This window comes from Notolepis coatsorum (genome assembly GCF_963971535.1).
Source record: "Notolepis coatsorum genome assembly, chromosome: 3".
In the NCBI taxonomy this organism is placed as follows: Eukaryota; Metazoa; Chordata; class Actinopteri; order Aulopiformes; family Paralepididae; genus Notolepis; species Notolepis coatsorum.
The window spans coordinates 77,482,591-77,490,659 of NC_140167.1; positions in this window are offsets into that span (position 1 = coordinate 77,482,591).

An 8,069-nucleotide genomic window follows, 5' to 3' on the forward strand; every position below is an offset into this window, starting at 1 on the left:
AGGAAGGAAGAGTGGGGTAATGTCATGACATTTTCATTAATCTTACCTGCACAAAAGGAACGCAGGGCGAAAGGCCGCAACACAGGTCTCCACGTTGACGAAAGGCCTCTCGCTGTCGGGACAAATAAGCTATGGCCAGAGCCTTGTCATGGTGCAGGCCCGACTACATCTTCTGTCAAAGATGATGTCGTAGTCAGAGTGCCAGAACCCCCTGCTATTCTCAAGGCTAACTGATAGCATCAAACGAACGTTCCCAGCTGAAGCTAAACAGCTAACTGGCTAACAGTTAGCTCAATCAGGCACCTGGCTGTATGTAGCCGCATAGCTTGCTTCTGCGTTAGCTAATGGTTAGCACAAGCTAACAGCTAATTAGCTAACAGCTGATTGAGCTAACTGTTAGCCAGTTAGCTGTTTAGCTTCAGCTGGGAACGTTCGTTTGATGCTTGTGCTAACCATTAGCTAACGCAGAAGCAAGCTATGCGGCTACACACAGCCAGGTGCTGACACCAGGCACACACCGTTAGCTACTAGTAGTACTAAGTCTATTAGCTAGTCGACCAGTTTGGCTCCAGAGAGAGAGAAAGAGAGATAGGTCCACGGCGGGAATATAATGATAGGTTGACTCACCATAACGCAGTATCAATGCGGCGCCAATGGTAAAGTTGGAAGGAGACTTTCTTGGCCCACGGTGTAATTTCTTCTGATCCATGTGTAGCGTGATCCAATCTGCGTTGTGTCTGGTGTGAGGTGGAAGTAGACTCCGACAATGGTACTCAATTGATGGTTGTTTTATTGGTGATCTCCTGTTAGCGAACCAAAACAGCACATACAAAACATGGCGTGAGCTACCATCATCACCGTGTAGTCCACCTCTGTGCTCTTTCACGTTAGAACTCAAAGAGAGCGCGCACACTCAAAACAGTGCACCATCCATAGTTACAGCAATTGTTAGCTACTATCAAATACATGTAACTCAGTACAAGTCAACTTCAGCAAAAACATATGAAATAAGATGAAATGAAAGACAGTGTGTAAGCATTAATTAAACCGAAATACAAAAACAACGGTTCATACCTGTTAGCGAACCAAAACAGCACATACAAAACATGGCGTGAGCTACCATCATCACCGTGTAGTACGAGTTAGCCCACAACGGTACTATGGCTGTTTTACACAGGGCGAATTAATGTCATCACACACCGGACAATTTCAGTACCAAAACCAAAACATAAATCAATTTTACAAGTTATACATAGCAATTAAACCAGATATTAGGTAACCGAAAGTCCGTACCTCTGTGCTCTTTCACGTTAGAACTCAAAGAGAACGCCCACTTCCGCCGGCGTGTCCCTTGCCGACAAACCGGCTAAACCATTATGTACATTGGTTGAAAGTATTTACAATACAACAAATACTCAACTGGAAAGATTACCTATCCTCTCTAAACCCATTATAAAAGACCAAAAGGGATTTCGTTTGGAGAATCAATAACTCAATATGAGGAAATTAATATAAACTAGTAACCAAGGCACCCCTCCAAAACACTAGAGTGAGCTCGGTCCACTTTGTTCCTTCAAAGTAAGAGTGTTTCCGTCTTGGCCTACTTATTTAAGATGAAAGATAACAGTTTCTGTCCATGATTCTAGCATAACAACTTCACTCTGCTACACATGCTGCTTTTGAAAAGACATTCCACTGGCTCCTCTGAATAGCGCTGAATTAGATTCTACCTCGTGTCGTGTGTCTTCTTCTTCTTCTTCTTCTATTACGGGGGACGGGAGAAGAGACCGGAAACACTATCCTAAAATCTGTAGAGCAGCAAAGCCGCAGAAACCGGAAAACTGCAGTCTGCAGAGCCGCAGAGGCAGGAACAAGTCAGACACATTCTACAAACGTGTCTAATGTGAAATATATAAGCATATAAGCAAAACTAGATTTTAGGTCTGTGATGAAAAAGGGCCTCGCGGGAAGGGGGGCCTTGCAAAAAAATTTAAAAAAATAAATAAAAAATATTTTTTTTTATTCTTTTTTTGCGAGGCCCCCCTTCCCGCGAGGCCCTGTGCGACCGCACTGCTCGCACACCCCCTGAGGCGGCCCTGACCACTACTGCTACTCCTACTACTACTATTAATCCTCCTACTACTACTACTACTACTACTACTACTACTACTACTACTACTACTACTACTACTGTACTACTACTATTACCACTACTGCTACTTCTACTACTACTATTAATCCTACTACTACTACTACTACTACTACTACTACTACTACTACTACTACTACTACTACTACTACTACTATTACTACTACTGCTGCTACTACTACAACTACTGCTACTACTGCTGGTACTACTACTGCTATTATTAGTACTACTACTAGTATTGCTATGACTGTACTGCTACTACTACTACTACTACTACTACTACTACTACTACTACTACTACTACTACTGCATTACTACTAATAATAATAATACTACTACTGATTGATTGATTGATTGATTGATTGATTGATTAATTGATTGATTGATTGATTGATTGAAAACGAAGGTTATCCTATAACCCTAGTTATATGAGTAATAGCGAGCGCTCTGCTCTATATTGGGACATTCCCTGTCACCTACTGTGACCTTTGAAAGTTTCCGGCCACAATGCACCTACACCTGTCCGAAAATACAGTGAATAATCACACGTTTGTTATAACAAAAACTGTCACACTCGAAAGAGGGACTTTTTATTTAAAGGTCCCGTGCATTATAAATGGCTTTTTCCAGTGTTTATCATTGTTTTATAGCAATAGGGGTTAGTATCAATGGGTCTGTGTCTCTAATTACCATATTGACTCATCAGTCTAGTCTCGAGTTCACGAGATCTTCCCTCACTCAACTAAGCCGTTCTGATTTGTCAGGTCTGCACCACCTGTCCCCGAGTCACGTAGGCGCCCATGGCTGGGAAGGCCGGGCACACAATGCTTGGCTCCCTCAGCGGGTGGCGTTGGAACGCATGGCCTACCATGCCTACGATGCCGTCGGTAACGGAATGCCATTAGCGCGTGCAGCTGCCGCCATCAGCTCAGGGAAGAGAGCCCGCAGCTCTCCCTGCGTTCTCTCTTCCGCCTCGCTCGCATCCCTCGCGCACAGGTAGCCGGACCCACTTGAAAGGTGGGACCTGACGCCCGACGCTGTAGAAGGGGCGTCTCGCCACGGAGTTGGTAAGTTCGACCCAGTCTCCGAGTACGAGGCTTCCCGGTGTGAAACCAGAGCCTGGGGCTCTGATTCCCCCAGGGCGTCGAATAGGAATTCCCCCGCCCCCTCCATATAATCCTCAGTTTCCCTCGGATGCAATGGAGAGGCAACGGGGGAACACCTCCGGTCCTGCGTACTGAACACTGCCACCAGACCACCCGCCCCCGGTGCTCACCGCCACATGACGGGAGCGAGCAGAGGCGGAGAGCTTACGCCGCAAGTTGTCACCCACCAAAGAGACCGTCGAACCAGTCAACGGTCTCTCGGTGGGGACGCTGGAGCCGGAAGGCCACCTCACTGGGGAGGGGCGCTCAACAGCTGCTGGGCGGCGCGCACCCAGCTCTGCGCGCCGCTGAGGCTCACCTTCCTGCCACAAACGTGGAGTCAGGGAACCTCTGCGGCGCACGGAGGAGGTTGCGACAGTGAACCGCTGGTGGAGGCCTGAGCGGTAGTTCCCATGTCCCGGTGGTGATGTCATTTTCCAATTTGGAAAAAAAGGACAGCAACACAACTAAATCTAAATCTAAGCTAATATATTCTCTTTTCTCTTCTGAAGTGTGCTTGTAGCCACGGACTTCCGAGAGTGAAAGATAGGGAAGAGCGGAAGTACGGTCACACCCCTCGCTTAAATACATGGGCGGAAGTGGGCGTGGCCGGACAGGTGTAGGGGCATTGTGGCAGGAAACTTTCAAAGGTCACAGTAGGTGACAGGGAATGTCCCAATATAGAGCAGAGCGCAGAGCTATTGCAAAATATAACTTTATTAACAGATTGAAGAATGGGTACAGTACAGTACGGCTCAATACACACAATTGTTAAGGGGATGCAGACCAGAGAAATACTTTTGTCTTGTTTACATCAGGGTCCCCCATTTTCAATTCATAATGACATTTATGACATACACAACACACAGATACTACTTCTGTATTATAGTACTACTACTACTACTACTACTACTACTACTACTACTACTACTACTACTACTACTACTACTATACTACTAATAATACTACTGGAACTGGGACTGGAACACGGATATGCTACGTAAAGAAGCACCCGTCTTCAAGGCCTTCAGTAGGTTTTGTGATCTGCACGGTTTCAGCCAGCTAATCACCCAACCCACAAGAGTATGTAATTCAACACAAACTACCATTGACCTCATTCTGACCCCTGACAAGTCCATGATCTCCAACAAAGGGGTGATAGCATGCGGGTTAACCCTCATGTTGTGTTAGGAATTGGCACCACTGACCGTTGTTAGCGGGTCAATGTTGACCCGGGGCCTAACTCAGTCCTGACCACTAAAAAGAAAGGAGTATCACTCAATATAGTTAATACTACATCCTAACGAACATTATATGCATTCATAACCATATAATCCCATTGTAATTTGATTTTATGGCCCCCGAGACACATCATGTCCCTTATTTTTAAGATGAAAATGAGGTTGTTCAATGATAATATACTAAATGTGAAACCCATAGTGTTGTGAAGGGCCAGATTAAAAGCTGAGAATCTACATTTATTGTTTTATATACCTTGTATATTATTTATATATACACGTTATATCCCTTTAAGCCTGCGTTTGAATCCCAGTAATATTCACTTTCCTCATTGGATAACGTTCTCGGCGCCAGGCGGCGAGCCCCCAAAGTCAGGTTCAAAGGCGAGTCCAGGCATGTTGGAACATGCCTGGAGACGGCGCATTGATTCGAGACGAGAACTGAGGTTTGGCACTAGAAAGCCACTTAAGTATATATATCGCGGCAGGTGCGAACAGTAGCTGTTCATCAAGTTCAGTGTGATTCTAATGTAGTGAGAAGCAGTTCGTCTAACAGAGCGTTGAGAACCACGTGCGAAGTGAATAGTAAAAGTGTCAGATTTAATGCAGTAACGTCAAGTTCGACTTAGCTTAATGTGAAGTAAAGAGTCGTTAATTATTGTGTATCGTGCCAACAGCAGTTCGTTCATGTGCAGCATTACCCAGCAGTTCGTTCGTTTAGCTAGTGGAACCTTAGCCAGTGTGCGTAGACTAAATACATTGGTGCCAGTACACGAGGAGGGCCTAGTCGGAGAACCTACTGGACATGTGCATATTGGAACCGACGGCGGCGATTGCAGAACCAGTATTGGTTGGATTATAGTGATTGTGGAACGTACTACCCTTGGAGAAGAGCATCGTTAATACCCACTGTCGTTTGGATTTAACCCCCGTGAGGATCTACTTCGGGCTGGCTTCGTGGACCGAAGCTAGCTGGCTATCGTCATTGCTATCGTGCAATTGGATTACAGTTATTGCTTTGTTGCTGAGCATTTGGATTACAAGGACTGGATTCTGTACGTGAACCCCCTTCTTCTTCAATTGAACAGACTGAGTATCCGAACATTCTTCTTCCCTCCAGAGCTTACATCTCTGGGAGGAAACCCCTTGTCTCCAGCGGTACCAGCGTTTCCCCCTATAATTGCCATCCTACGCCAGGCGGCGTTAGCCTAGTACCCCATCGTAGGAATTATTCTATTCCCACTGACTTTTGCTACTGACTGACTTATGCATATTCTTCGCCATACAAGCACGACCTTAATTCTCATATCTGTACAATTTGCTGCATAATAATAAATACCCTCAATGATATTTCTTTGTCACCGTGCCGTGTTATTATGAGTGTCTGCCATAATTAGTTGTACTGTCTGGCAAGTAATACTAAGTACATAATTAGCAGTGGTTTAATCTATCACAATCTTTAATACAGTCAGGGTTTTGTAAACCCTCAGTTACAATTGGTCCTTCGAGCCGGAGGGTATCAGTAATCTTAATATCATATTAATAGTGATATGGCCAGCGGCGGACACTCTCCAAACGGCTCTCCCAAACTAGAGCGCCCTAGGTGCAAACGTCAGCCCCCTACACACCTGGAGGACTACGCTTTCGTTTTACCTCCTAGCTTATCTAAAAAGACGCTAAGCACGGATAAAACTGATAGTTTAAGCATGCCCAATCCTATCGACTTGTCGGCCCCACCAGTAGAGACCCCAGTGGGTTCAAACGAAACTGACTTAGCTCACGGGGGGAACAAGCGGGACATGACGTGACTATACCGAAAGACAGCGCCACCGGGATAGACCCCGGAACGCAAGAGACCCAAGAGCGCGCACCTGAGATAGACCTCGGCGCGCACCCAAGAGAAGAGTACCGCGTCTTAGAGATGGACCTCGGAGTGCGCCAAGAGAACAGGTCACCACCAAGTCCTGTCAGCGCCCGATCACCTCCCTCAGTGTCATCCCCCAGCGAGGCTGACCAGAGACTAGCGCAAGCCTTAATTGCCACGCTGACAGCTTCAACCGAAAGAGACCGTATCCAGGGTGAGCGCGACCGTCTCCAAGCGCAACAACAGAGTGCGCGCGAACAGTCTGCAGTGGAGCGCGACCGTCTCCAAGCGCAACAACAGAGTGCGCGCGAACAGTCTGCAGTGGAAAGAGAACGTCTCCAAGCGCAACAACAGAGTGAGCGCGAACATTCTGCACTAGAAAGAGAACGTCTCCAAGCACAACAACAGAACGAGCGCGAGACCATCAGACTGGAAGAGAGGCGCCTCCAGGCTGAAGAAAACATTCAGCGAGACCGCACCAACGCGCAACGCGATGCACAGCACGAAGCGGAGCGAGACCGTCTGCAGGCGCAGATGATAGAGCAATTGATCCAGAGGGCGACTCCACACGGAGCTCCCGGAGATCGTCACGACACGGGTCGAGGGCACATTCCCCTCCCCGACAAATCTACACGGGACCCAGCCAACGGGAAGGTCCCGCCTACGTCGCCGAGAAACGAACTAAGAGACTTCAAGACCTAGCGGAGGACGAGGGAGGACATCAACCCCCCACGCACGAACCCATCTCGGACCAGGAGGCCCAGTACAGCCCCGACCTCAGCCCCGAGCCACTGCGTTACGAACCCCCGACCCAACCCATGGGTGAGTTTAATACACAGTCAGCACCGAGGAGCAGCACCTGGGGGCCCGGCCTCTGGTACCCACCCAGCACTAACCCACAACCACCCGTACGGGGAGACTCGCCCAGGAGGCCTCTCCCCCTACGCGCATCGGTGTCCCAGCCATCTATGGCATCTTACCTTGGAACACCCACGTTCCCAGACTTTACGCGTGAGGACAGAGCACAGTATACGGAACTACGCATGTGTTTAGAGACTATAATGTCCGATGTACACGACGAGTCTTATAAATATGGCATCCTACTCAAGCACCTTAAAGTGCCCAGAGCACATAACATAGCGCTGGCATATTCGAACTCAAGAACCCCCTACTCAGATGCTCTGGTGGCCCTCAACGCGCGCTATGGACGCATATGGGATTACATGATCCAAGAAATACGAGATATCGACCGCCTCCCCCCAGCCAAAGACAATAGAGCACTAGATGACCTCTCTATCAAGGTGCAATCCCTTGTGGGGATGCTGGGGTCACAAAGGGAGAAGGGAAGATATGAACTATATGCAAATTCTAACGTGGAGCGGATACTGGAGAAGCTCCCTCCAGCCCGTCAAGAGCGTTTTCGGAGGCAGAGAGACCACCGTGACCCCCACGGCCCAGAACCATCCCTCCTAGACCTGGCTGATTTCCTCGCCAGGGAGGTCAGCAGTCTACGATTAGACACGTTCGTGTGGGGTGGTTCTGACCCTAAAGATGGACCGAGAAGGTTCAACGACAACCGCCGGTCCGTGACCGTGATGCACCAAGCCGAGGCTGAGTCACGGCAGACGAGCCACAACCCCCACGTCAAGGAGAAGTGGAAGGTTGTCTGTCAG